This window comes from Capsicum annuum, chromosome 3, assembly GCF_002878395.1.
Source record: "Capsicum annuum cultivar UCD-10X-F1 chromosome 3, UCD10Xv1.1, whole genome shotgun sequence".
In the NCBI taxonomy this organism is placed as follows: Eukaryota; Viridiplantae; Streptophyta; class Magnoliopsida; order Solanales; family Solanaceae; genus Capsicum; species Capsicum annuum.
Window position 1 is genome coordinate 262,026,309 of NC_061113.1, and position 13,722 is coordinate 262,040,030.

At 32.6% G+C, this 13,722-nt stretch overlaps 1 long non-coding RNA gene across 1 annotated transcript; it reads left to right on the forward strand.

The window, feature by feature from the left end:
- The first annotated feature begins 2,539 nt into the window (after nucleotides 1-2,539).
- Nucleotides 2,540-9,487, forward strand: LOC124897224. The gene is made up of 4 exons (XR_007053940.1): nucleotides 2,540-6,931; nucleotides 7,187-7,278; nucleotides 8,401-8,504; nucleotides 9,272-9,487. It is a non-coding gene; the product is annotated as an uncharacterized LOC124897224 (long non-coding RNA).
- The last annotated feature ends 4,235 nt before the right edge of the window (nucleotides 9,488-13,722 follow it).

The following is a 13,722-nucleotide window of genomic DNA, read 5'->3' on the forward strand; positions in this document are numbered from 1 at the left end:
GTCGATACGTACCAGAAAATTCTGGAGAGCGCGGGAAGCTGATGAGGTGTTGCGCTATATGGGCCGAATGGACTATGTTATGGGCTTAGGCCAGCATTAAGACGAATGACTTTGGGCCTGCGCTTGATCTCTAACAATAAATTATATGACGGACCCCAATAAAAAATATTTTTAGAGAATAACTTTTCTTACTTTTTAAGTATAGTACAAGTATCATTTTACCCCGCTACGCCTCAAATATTTTTTTAAAACTTTTCATACTTATTTGTTTCTCAAATTTAATTTTTTATTATTTTCACTTTTTTTTCGTTGATTTTATTATTCTATTTTTTATTATTTTCACTTTTTTATTTTTTCTTTAATTTTATTGTTCTATTTTTTATTAGTTTTAATTTTTATTTTTTTCTTTAATTTTATTTTCATGTTTTAATTCATTTGTCTCAACCTTTATTTTTTCTCAAGCATTATTTTTTTTTTAATTCGTTTGTCTTTAAACTTTATTTTGGTTTTTATCAGTTCTCTTTTTTCTTGATCTTTATTTTTTCTTTCCTTTTTTTTTCTCAAACTTTTTTTATTTCTCTGTTTTATTTGATCATTTTTTTTTCTTTTTTCTCAACTTCTATTATATTTTGCTATTAAATAAAAAATTGGATAATCTGCAAAGAGATCTTCTTTTTTTTGACATCAAAGCAAATTTAAGGGCATGAATTGTTGTTATGAAGTTCTTTGAAAATTCTTGTGACAAGTTGTGTCTGTAAGGCGAGAGTTGTAGTTTATCTCATAAATAAAAACATAATCTAGTAGTGTCAACTCTTGTCCGTGGGACATAATTTATTATTTGAAAGCTCTTGAGCTAAATCTTGCCTCTAAGGCAAGAGTTGTAGAACATCCCATAAATGAAGACATAACACGGTAGTGTCAACTCTTCCCCGTGAGGCATAATTTATTATTTAAAAGTCCTTGAGTTAAGTCTTGCCTCTAAGGCAAGAGTTGTAGAACATCCCACACATGAAGACATAACGTGGTAGTGTCAACTCTTGCATGTGGGGTATAATTTATAGTTTAAAAGTCTTTGAGCTAAGTCTTGCCTCTAAGGCAAGAGTTGTAGAACATCTCATAAATAAAGACACAACGTGGTAGTGTCAACTCTTGCCCGTGAGACATAATTTGTAGTTTGAAAGTCCTTGAGCTAAGTCTTGCCTCTAAGGCAATAATTGTAGAACATCTCATAAATGAAAACATAACGTGATAGAGTCAACTCTTGCCCGTGGGGCATAATTTGTAGTTCGAAAGTCCTTGAGCTAATTAAGTCTTGCCTCTAAGGCAATAGTTGTAGAACATCTCATAAATGAAAACATAACGTGGTAAAGTCAACTCTTGCCTGTGGGGGATAATTTGTTGTTTGAAAGTACTTGAGCTAAGTCTTGCCTCTAAGGCAATAGTTATAGAACATCTCATAAATGAAAATATAACATGGTAGAGTCAACTATTGCCCGTGGGGCATAATTTGTTGTTTGAAAGTCCTTGAGCTAATAAGTTTTGCCTTTAAGACAATACTTGTAGAACATCTCATAAATGAAAACATAATGTGGTAGAGTCAACTCTTGCCCGTTGGTTATAATTTGTAATCTGAAAGTCCTTAAGCTAAATCTTGCCTCTAAGGCAATAGTTGTAGAACGTCTCATAAATGAAAACATAATGTCGTAGAGTCAACTCTTGCTCATGGGGTATAATTTATTGTTTGAAAGTTTCTGAGCTAAGTCTTGCCTCTAAGGTAAGAGTTATAAAATATTTCATAAATCAAATCACAATATCATAGTGTCAACTCTTGCCCATGAAACATAACTTGTTGTTTGAAAGTCATAAGTTTTGCCTCTACAATATAGTAATGTCAACTCTTACCCATGAATCTATTGTTCGAAAGTCATAAGTCTTGCCTTTATATTGTGATAGTGTCAACTCTTACTCATGAGCTGTAACTTGAATGGAAAAAATCGAAGAAAAAAACATAAATAATAAAAATTGCGGAAAAAGAAGAAAATGAGGAAAAATATTAAAAAAAGAAGAATCAAAGAAAATGTAGAAGTTGAGAGAGAATAGGAAAAAAAATAAAGGTTAATAAAAAAAAAAGAAAGATTAAATAAAAACAAAGGTCGAGAAAAATAAAAAAAGTTTTTCATTTTTTATATAAAAGTAGATGTTGAAAGGTGTAAAAAAAAGAAAGTAAGGGTTGAGAAAAATTAAAAAGAAAAAAAAATGAAAAAAAATAGAAAAAATAAAAATAATATAAAATAAAAAGAAAAAAAAGAAGTTGAGAGGAAAAAGGGAAAAAGTAAGGATTGAGAAAACTAAAAATAAAAAGAGAAAATACAAAATAAAAATTAAAGTAAAATTAAAAAGAGAAAAAAAAAGTTGAAAGATATAAATATGGAGTTATTATTCATTATGAGGATCATTTATGTAATTTACTCCATTGATCGGAGACAATTTTGTCCCAAAAAATATTAGTTAATAGATAAAGGCTATTTTAAGGAAACTTTTTTATTTGGGGCTAAAATTTGAAAGCCACCACAATTTGGGTCTATTTTTGAGATTCACCCGATCTCTAATGTGGAGTTTGAATCCATACCCAGGATTTCACATGAATTATTTGACTAGAAATTCTGCATTCCAAATACAACTCCCAAGTTGTATTTAGAGAAGTGAAAACAGTTGAAAGTTAGTTTTAATTGTTTTCACTTTTTTTTCATTACTATTTCTCTCACAAAATTTCAAAAACAACTCTAATTTATATATTCACGATCAAACACAACAACTCCAATTCCAAATTCAAAATATTTCGATTTTCATAGTCAAACGCTTACTTAGAGGGTATTTTTTTTAATTTTCCATAGCCCGCATCTGAGCCCCGACTAATTCGTATCACGCGTTGCAGGGCCCATTAAGGTGGCAGCGCTCCCAACAGAGTTTTCTCCATATCCAGGGTCGAACCCTTGATCTTTGGTTAAAGGTGGAGCAGCCTCATCCACTGCACCACAACCCATGTTTGGATCGGCTTAACATGGTCAAACCAACTTAATAGCATTTTTTGACTTATTTGGGTGTTTGACGAACAACAAAAGCACTTAAAAATAAGTGCTTGTAAACTAAAATAAGCCAAAAGCTTTAAGTTGGTCTACCCCAACTTATTGCTTTTGACTTAGAAATTATTTAAGTTTGACCATATAATTTATTTTATTATTCCTTGTATGTTTTTGAAACTCCTAAAATACCTTTTCCTTTCTTAACTTATTCTTTCGTTTCTTGCTCTCTTCCATGGTGGTTGCTTCTCTACCATAGCAAGCTCCTCTTTATCATAGTTCATATTTTGTTTATCTACACTTTGAAATGTTATGATTAATTATTCATTTCGTCATTCAAATTTTATTATTTAAAATTATATTAATTAGAAAAAAATCACAAATTATTTAAAAAGGTCTGTAAAAGAGGCAGAGCATGCTTCTCTTCCATCAAAGTGAATATCACTTTGATTTAAATTTTCTGGTGACAAAAAAGATTGGCAAGTAAATTCTTCATATACTTCATTGCCAAAAAAGCTCTTTCAACTGATGCAGTGGCAATGGGTAGAAGCAAAGCAAACTTCACTAAAAGAAATACAAGAGGATAGGTTAAATGCTTCTTTATCTCAACCAACTTTCTTGAAAGTTCTCCAAGTACACCTAAATTGGAGAATCTTTTATCAATATCACGAACATCAATAATATAATTAACAAGTTGATTCTCAAGAACCCTCAAGTGGAACTCATCAAAGTCATCAGGATATCAAAACTAGAAAATGTATCAATTGGATTCAAGCAAGCTACACCATTAATCAAATCATTTGTCACCTTATTAAAATGGTTATTAAGTTCTTGTAGCTGCCAATCAATAATTTGATAAAACACATCCACACGATAATGGTGCAAAGTAGTATAATCAAATACTTTACGTCGTGATCTCCCTGAGTTAGCATATGGCTCATCATAATTAGGTAATGGAATACTATGGTTGATACAAAATGCCTCGACCTTTTCTTTGAGCGAATCCCAACCAACATTCTTTTTTAAAATAGGATGCCATTCATTATCTCATAATGTTTGCAGTCTTCTCTTTGCTACTTTTACAAGAATCATGGCATTAGCAATATCTTGTTCCTTTTTCTGTAATGACACATTAAGATTATTTGTGATTCCTAAAACATCAGTTATCAAATACAACAAGAAAATAGTCTCAAAAGTTTGACAACTTCTGAGAAATCCCGATGCGCTAGCTTTTTCTTCCGAAGTACTTGCATTTTCAATAAGAGAATCAAGTACATCAACAATGGAGGCAAATTTACTAATAAAGTTTCCAAACGACTTGTAGTGAGATCCCCAACGAGTGTCACCGGCTTTAATAAGACCAAGTTCTTGATTCAAACCTCTACCCATTTCTAGCTCACCCATATCTAATGCCTTTTGGAGTTTTTCTTTTTGAGATTCTAGAAATTCATCCACACGTTTAAAGGAAGCCCCCAACACATTCAAAATATTTGAAGTCAATAATACAAGTTCTCTTATTTGAACACACCTTGTAGAAACCGCAAAAGAGTCAATTGAAGTTGATGAGCAAAATAATGAACTGAGTGAGACGATCTACTTTCTTGTCTAATTAATGTTTTAAGACCACCTAACTCACCTTGCATATTTCTTGCTCCATCATAACATTGCCCTCGTACATAATCTAATGTGAAAGAATGGTGAGCAAGTACATCCACAATTGCTTTCTTTAGAGATAAAGCACTAGTATCTTTAATAAGAACAAGTCGAATAAATGCTTCCATCACAAATCCACTTTTATCAACATATCATAAACAAATAGCCATTTGCTCTTTGTGTGATACGTCTCTTAATTCATCAACTAACAAAGCAGAATAGTCACCATCTAAATCTTTTATTATAACTTTGATTGTTTCAATCTTACACGCGGTCACAATATCTTTTTGAATATAATGAGAAATCATTTTATTATTTTTTGGAGCTTTTTCTAACACATCAGGTTTAATGTCATCACATCTATCCGCAAGCCAAGAAAGTTGTTCAAGGATGATTCACTTTCATCATGACCGCGGAGTGCTAAACCTTGATTTAGAAGAAATCGTACCACATCGATTGAAGTATTTAACCGAACTCGATATTCATTCTTACTTTTCTCGTCCAACTTGTAAAATACAGCCTCAATATATTGTTCTTCCCTCATAAGATCTTCACACTTCCTTTTTGATTGATTATGAATGTTATTCGAAGGACCAATGTATGTTGCAAAGCTATCTTTTCTGTGCCAATTTCTAAATTCCTTCGTCAAAAATTTATTACCACTACCTTGATGAATGCTTTCACCTTGAAATAAATAACAAGGCAAACAATAAGCTGCATCTGCACTTACACTATATTCCAACCAATTAAAATATTCATCAAACAATTTAGAAACAAAACGATGTGGAGTTCTAGAAAATTCTGTTTGAGGAAACTCATGATCTCAAGGTTGGAAAGGACATTTTAGAATGTATTCCCTTCTTATCTCATCATGAATATTCAGAGGATAACTCAAAATCGGAGGTCTTTCAGCGGGGTCAGCCTTTAAATCATTTACATCAAATTTTTGTCTCTGAGAAAACTGAGATGGTATTATTATTTGATCAACATCTTCATCTCGTCGGGATTGATTTTTGAGACGTTGAACTTATTTTTGAAACTTTACGAAAATACTTCTCCAAGCTCATTGAAACCTCAAACTAAAATAAAAATCAAGCGCATCACACTTAATATTCAAATTTCAACAAATAAAAAAATTATGAATACTTGAAACATTGTCCCATCCTCCCAAATAATATTAACTAGCAAGTTATCTACTAGATAAAACTAGAATATTAAATTACTTAGTTCAAAATCAAAAAATATATACAAAAGCAAGTTTAAGGGAAACAAAATTAAACTAAAAGATAAGAAGAATTGAAGCATACCTTTTTACAATTCACACTCCAATAGTCGATGAAGAAAAATTATAATGATAGCCCGTTGAAGCTTGAAGACTTTAACACCAAATTTAAAAAAAAAAAATTAACAATAAGATGGAGAAGATTGTGGATTTGTGGTGGACATATGAAGGAATGGAGAAGTGTTTAGTGAACTGAAGGAAAATTGGGAAAGGGGTGGGTTTAATTTTACTCCTTATTATAAATGAAAACTTTTGGTTTCTACTATTTTGTCTTACTTGTGGGTATTTTCGTCAATAACACTACCAATCAATATTACTTTCCACGTCTCTTCTTTCGTCAAATCCATTTGTTCTTACCTTACAGAGAAAAGTTGACGAAAATTGGGGATCTCAAATTTTACTTCCTTCCTTACTTCCTTACTTTCTGATACATTCATGTCTGAAATTCATAGATTTGCTTACTATTTTCTAATCAGATCGGAATTGAGGTCGATAATCTCTTGGTTTTCCGGTGAGGTCAGTTTAATTTTCATTTTAGTAATTGAAAACTTCTAGAGAGAGAAGTGGAGTTGGTACTCGATCGCTCTTTGCTTTGTAATCCACTACCTCAGTTGATTGATCGATGGAACTCGGTGGTGGTTGTGGTGTTGATATTATGACAGAAGCGGAGATTGTACTCTATCACTCTTTACTTTATATTGTAATATGTGTGTGATTGAGTGAGTATAGATCTAGATCGATCTAGATCTGGCGGTGGTATGGAGTTCGGAAGTCGGCGTCAGTTCATTCACTGGTGGATCTCTGTGGTAGTTGATATTGTGTTTGTTTAACTTTAAAGGAGCTGAATGTTTTTATCTATCTGGTGTTGCTCCTCAGTATTTCATGAAGGTGAAGTTGCTCCTTGGATTTCATGAAGGTGAACCTTTTTTTTTTAAGCTGAGTTTGTTTATGTCAAAGGTGTCACCTTTTTTAGAAAATCGTAGTGTCATTTTAAGGTGCTGCTTATGGACTTAACAAATGTGCAGAACTTGGTGGTTTTATTTTTAAACCATTTGTTATTTTGATTGCATCTATTAAATAAACATATCATCTTTGCTATTAGAAGATTTAATGCTTCTTCTGTACCTTGTTATGATTTCTGCAATGCGCTAATTTTGAAGACTTTTAGCAGGTTTTCCATACTTGGTTGAATTCCCTGCCAATAAAAGTTGTCTTAATAAAAACGAAGGTTGTTTATGACCAACTATGCTCTATGGTTGAAAGGTATTTGATCTATTTTCTTTAACTTAAATCCTTTTCAATTAGACTAAATAGCAAACAATAATTCCAAATTTTATGATTTTTTTCCTGACTAGGTCAATGTAACAAAGATCCATTATGTATCTATTTAGTTGTTTTTGAATTTTTTTACGATCCCTCGTTTCTTTTTGTCACACCCATGTAGTTCCAGAATGTATAGAGGATTGAGTGTGTTTTGTGGAGAACATATCATTTGTAGGTTCTTTACTTTTTGGTATCCTTCTTGTATACAACCTCTTTCGCACCTTTTGATTAATATAACTGTTTACCTGATATAATAAAAGACATGTTGCATTTCTTTCAAACTATGTAAAAAATATCTTGAGTCGAGGGTCTTTCGGAAATAACCTTTATACCACCTTTTGATTAATATAAATTGGCCTTTTGCTAACTCTCTTTGTAGATGGCTATATTTGATATATTCATACCTCTAAAGTCTTAATGTTTAACTAGGTTTTCCTGCATCAAGATCAATGCTTAGTAGCAAGAAAAACACTTTTTATCTCAATTTCTGGTGTTGGATCCACTACATCTGATGCAAAAGACTAAGATGTTTGACCACATCCCCTTTTCGTGTTTTGTATCTTTGTTCTTCTCGAAGTCTCTAGCGAAAACCTCTGTATCAATTTGCTACAATGGTCACAAATATTGTTATTCTTAGCCATGAGAACAAGTTATTCTTAGCCATAAGAACAACTTGAAGCAGGCAACTTGTGTTGCTGTTTTGAGCCAGTTATGTTGTTTAAATTGTTATAGATTGTGATAGCACAACAAGAACTTCACAAATATTTATTCTTTGGTTGTGAAAGGTATAAATATTCATTTATCGAGTTCTTTTTGCTTAAAATTTGTGTAGAAATATTTCGTGGTGAAAGGTATAAATATTCATTTACCATATCTACATGAAGGTAAGCCTACAGATTGATCATCTTTAATTTAGTTACTCCCTCCGTTTGAATTTGGTTGTCTGGTTTTGACTTAATATGGAGTTAATTTAAGAAAGTAAAAAAACTTTTGAATCTTGTAGTCTTTAAGAATAAAGATATGTAGAATCTCCAAAATAACTTAGAATCTTGTTCTTTCTAGGGAAATGTAGCCTGCAACAATAGAAGGACAGAAGCCAATCTTGCTACTCCACTTCTAACTTAACATAGAACACATTACCTGCTTTTTACAAGAAGACCACTTAGGTAATCTTTTCAATTTCTTTCATTTTTAGGTTTTCTAATTCATGGTTGCTTCTTTCATTCTTAAGTCTTAACTTATTTATCCTGTAATATTTTCTTCAGGTATGCTTTTTATCTTTTCAAGTGGGAGATTAGTAGTAGAGTGGGAGATCAGTAGGTAGTAGAGTGTTGTCTAACTTTTGAAAAATATCACACTGCCATATTGGGTTTATATGTTTTGTCCCACCATTTTAGAGCTTTGCTTACACATAGTAATGCTTGTGCCTAAAATCAATAACACAAAAAAGAGTCAATCTTTAAAACCAAAAAAAAAAAGAAAACAAAACAAAACACACACACACAAAGGATTTATATTTTTTTATTAACATACATTAATCGAAATGGGTCTTGGAGGTTAACATTCAAATGGCTAAACCCAATCTGGTTTGTTACATCCAAAGATTTGCCCATAAACGCTGTGGGTGTTAAAGCTATAATTTACAAAACCCCAATTGAAGTACCAACAGAAGAAGCAACACTTATCAATGAACAAGCCATTTTCCCTCTCCTAAAGATCTAAGGATTAATTAAACCTATCATTTAGGTGTGTAATTTATTCCACTTTAATATCTTTTGCGTGCAGAAAATGTTATGCTTTCACTGTGGGCGCTTTGTTTAGCACCTATTGTCATTGTTCCTTCTAAAATCTAGGAAATAAAGTTTAAGGATTTCATGTTGAACTTCTAAATCAATCTAAACGTAAACCAAAATTATTTCTTCACAAATTACAGGACTAAAGCCCGAGACGTTCAAGATTGAAGATTTCAGGTGCAGCTATATTGAAGTTATTCATTTGTCAACAATGAGTTTTTTGCTATAACTGCAAAACTTTCATTTTCTTTTTGACCATATAATTTGTTTTAGAAGAAGCAAGCAAATGTAGACATCCCTTTTTTTTTCTCTCTCTCTTTTGTCTTTCCCTAAACTAAATTCTTTATCATACTTGGGATCTTTAATTACTAATATTATCATGATTAAATTCTTGAATTTAAGAGTGGTTGACTTAAGGAAATGAAGATGCAAGGTAAAGATAGTTCATGATTCAATACTCTGTCTCTCCGACCTGTTTTGCTTCATTCTTTCTCGGAGTACGCTTGGTTACTCTTCAAGTATCATTTTGTTATGATAGATTTTGATTCTGAATTCAGTATATAGATTAGATTAAACTCTGCTTCATTATATAGTTTTTTCTATTCATATATCAGTGTCTCTAGTTGTTCTTGATTATTTGTGGTTACTTTTTCATTCCTTAGTGTTGCATGTTGGTATTTTTGCTTGCTTAATATTTTCATTAAGGAATTTGAGATTTTAACATTGATTTTGAAATTGAAACTTTGCGGATTTCTAGATCGATGGACCAAATAATTGAAATAATTCAATTTGACATTGGATTCTTCTTTTTTCAGTTTATTGATAGATAAAGTCTGAAAAAGATTATTGTTTCCACATATCTACTTTTACTTTAAAAAAACTATTTACTTACTTTTTGTCTTACTACTATTTAAGATTAAGACTATTGTTTCTAGAGAAAATTGACGGAAAGGTGTCTTGTAAGTCTTGAATGAAGGATTGGTGACATTGACCTACAGATATGGTCAAACATCATTAGAAAACTTGATTAAGTTAATTGTGGACTTGATTAATATTTTCAAAACTTTCTAATCTTTTCAAAAATACAAATCAATCCAACCCACACCCCTCTTCAATCCAAATCAACCACTCTCTTCTCTCTCTCCAGCTTCTCTCAACTCTCTCCCAACCAACAGTTCTGGAAAATTTCTCCCTTCAACCCCCGATGTCTTCTACCTTCGGCAATAAATAGTTGGGTTTCGAGTTCCCCTCTTTTCTCCCTTCAACCCCCGACAACAAATAGTTGGGGTTCGAGTTTCCTTCTTCAATTCAATCAACCTCTCTCTCATCCTTCTCTCAACTCTCTCCCAACTAGCTGTTCTGTAAATTTCTCATTTCCATCCTCGGCGACTTCAACATCCGACTACAAATAGTTGGGCTTCGAGTTCCTTTTCGACTTCAACCTTCAATCGACATGACAAACTTACTCTCCGACCACACTAACTTCGAATTCTTCATCATTCCTTTTCTTCTTTCACAGGTAAAAATTTATGGCCTTTTTAGTTTTGAAGAAAACGAGGAGCTTGAGCCAACTTCTCTTATAGTATTGGTTAACAATTTTATTATTTGTTGCACTAATTTAAAATGCGATTTGAAATGGCCTTTTTATTGTTTGTGTTTATAAAAACAAAATGACAATTTGGTTTGATTTGTTCTGTTCTTGTTCTTGGTAAAAATGTTGAAATTACTATTTTTTATTAAACAAAATCGTACTACTATTTTTTGTTTCCTCCGACAGATTACCCATCTGGTGCAACATATTAACCATCTGATGCAACAAATTTATTATATGATGCACCAGATCAACCATCTGATGCACCAGAGGAACCATCATATTACAATTCTGATGCAACAGATTGATAATCTGATGCAACAGATTAACTATCTGATACAACAACTTTATCATATGTTGCAACAGATTAAGCATCGGATAAAAAATCTGATGCAACTAATTAACCATCTGGTGCAATGAAAAAATCATCAGATTAATGATCTGATGCAACAGATGAACCTCCTGTTGGATAAAATCCCATCAACTCTTCCTACAGGAAATGTCCAAGACTTGATTTTTCCAACTGATCATTCATCTGCCGCGATAGACGACCCTATGTTGGAAGAAATCTAAATAATATTGACCTTTGATAAATGTTACAACATATCACTCATGTGTTGCAACAGATGTGTGACCTGTTGCACAGACCATCCATCTTTCTCAACAGATGAGTGATTGTTTTATATTATCACAACAGATTACTTAGCCGTTGCTGCAGGTTAGTTAACTGCTCTGACAGATCACTCATATATTGCAACAGATGTGTGATCTGTTGCACAAACCATTCATCTTTCTCAACAGATGAGTGATATGTTTTGTATTATCGTAACAGATTAGTTAACTATTCCAATAGATCACTCATATATTGCAACAGATGATGTCACAACAGTTGTGTGATCTGTTGAACAGACCATTCATCTGTCTTAAAAGATGAGTGATATGTTTTATATTGTTGCAACAGATTACTCATCCGCTGCAACAGTCTGGTTATATGCTGCAATAGATATACTACCTAGTGCAACAGATCGGTGATCTGTTGCAACTGTTATTTTACTATTTTGCTTGTTTGATTTACTGTTATCCCTTTTTAACGATGCATTAATTAACAATAATAGATTATTTTATATTCTTGCTAATTTTAGATAATATGGTTCCCAAAAGAACAGAAATCGAATCAAGTACAAGTAAAGGAATAAGTGGAGCAGCTAGGCTACATCCACCACTCTATGAGCTTGCTTTAGAAACATTATCTCAATCGAGAGCAAATATGATGAACACGGGAAAGAGGGATGTTTCAAAAGAGATGATGAGATGCTAATAGCCCTTTCACCGAAGAGCTGGTCAAAGCCTTCAGCATTGATCGTTATCTTGTGAGAATGCAGTGCATGTTGCCGCAGATTTAATAAGTGATTTTATGGTTTAGTCATCCATGGGAAAATCTTTCAATACCTTCAGAAAAATACTTCGAGAACAAAAATTGGATGCTTATTTTAGGGAAAGCTGCTTTAGGAAATATCTTGATTTGCCAGAAGACAACAATGCTCGTTTCCAAATAAAAATGGTATATGAACTACTCAAGCGTAGGTTTATGTATGAAAACAAAGATAAGATGGATGAGGTGTGGATAAATTACTGTGGCATGCCTGTTTGTTTTGGTTGGAAGGAGTTTTCCATAGTTACTGGACTAAAATGTTATCCTCCTCAAGTTATACCTATTCTAACCCAAGGATGCAGTAAGTATAATTATAATTAATTTTTTATTTTAATTAATGATTTTTTTAAATGATTTAATCATCATTCTAATATGTGTAATGATTTATGTTAGATTGTGCATCCGTCGCTAGTTCCGACTAATAGAGAGTTGAAGATGCCATTTTTCTTACTGTACGGTCTGTGCAAACTTTATTGGACCCTAAGGTCATCGACAGAATAAAAATAGAATTGTTTGGAGCAACAACCATTACAAGAAAAATAATTTTGGAGGGTGGGCTTGTTGTTGTTGATGATGATCTTAGTGGTGATGGAGCTGGTGGTGGTGGTAGTAGTGCTGCTATTGGTGCTAATGATGCTCTTCTTACAGTATTTAAAGCAAACCATTATAAGTATGATCATACTGGCTATACAGATTTTGTCTCTCCTAGCGAACGTTCTGCATGCAAATGTCAAGACTACAAGGCAAAACATGATGTAGTGATTAATGTTATTAATGCATTAACTGGTTTTATAAAGGAATTGACATCTAAGAGGGGTCTTATTCCATCAAAGAGGATTTTATTTCCATCCATTTCATTAGAGATTAGGGCTAAGAGGAAGAGAGTGATTTTCAGGGCATTATCAAGCATCCAAAAAAGCAAAATTACAACTCCTCTGTCTGTGTGTTGCACTGAGCAACGTACAATATTCAAAGAAGAGCAGCACGAGCTAAGGAATGTGAATATATTATATGTCAGGCTGGCACATTTTGCTGATTTGCCGTCACTTAGCCCCCAACGGTCATTTCCCCCCCCCCCCCCCCCCCATTGTCTTATATATTCATCTTCATCCTAAAATTTAACCCTAAATTCCCAAATTTTCTTCTTCATCGTCATCTTCTTTTATCTATTCAAATTATTTCTTTCTTTTTTTTCAACTGAGCTTGAAAATGTCGAGTGCATCTTCCACTGTTTTTTGTGATAAAGATTTTTGATATTGTAAGTGCGGCCATGAAGCTCTGTTAAAGACTTCTTGAATTCAACAAAATTTGGATCGTAGATTTTTTCCTTGTAAGATTTCAAAGGTAATATTTTTTTATTTAATTAATTGATTAATTATTGACTTGTAATTGTTTTGTAATTGTGTTCTCTTTTTTATAGAAATTGGGTGGATGAGATTACTTTGATTGATATGAAGAACGACACCCTTCACAAGCAAATCGTGTAATCTGAGGTTTGTTGAACAAAGTCAAGGCTTCTGAAGAGAAACAAAATCGAGCAAGAAGATACTACATTGTTTCCATTATTG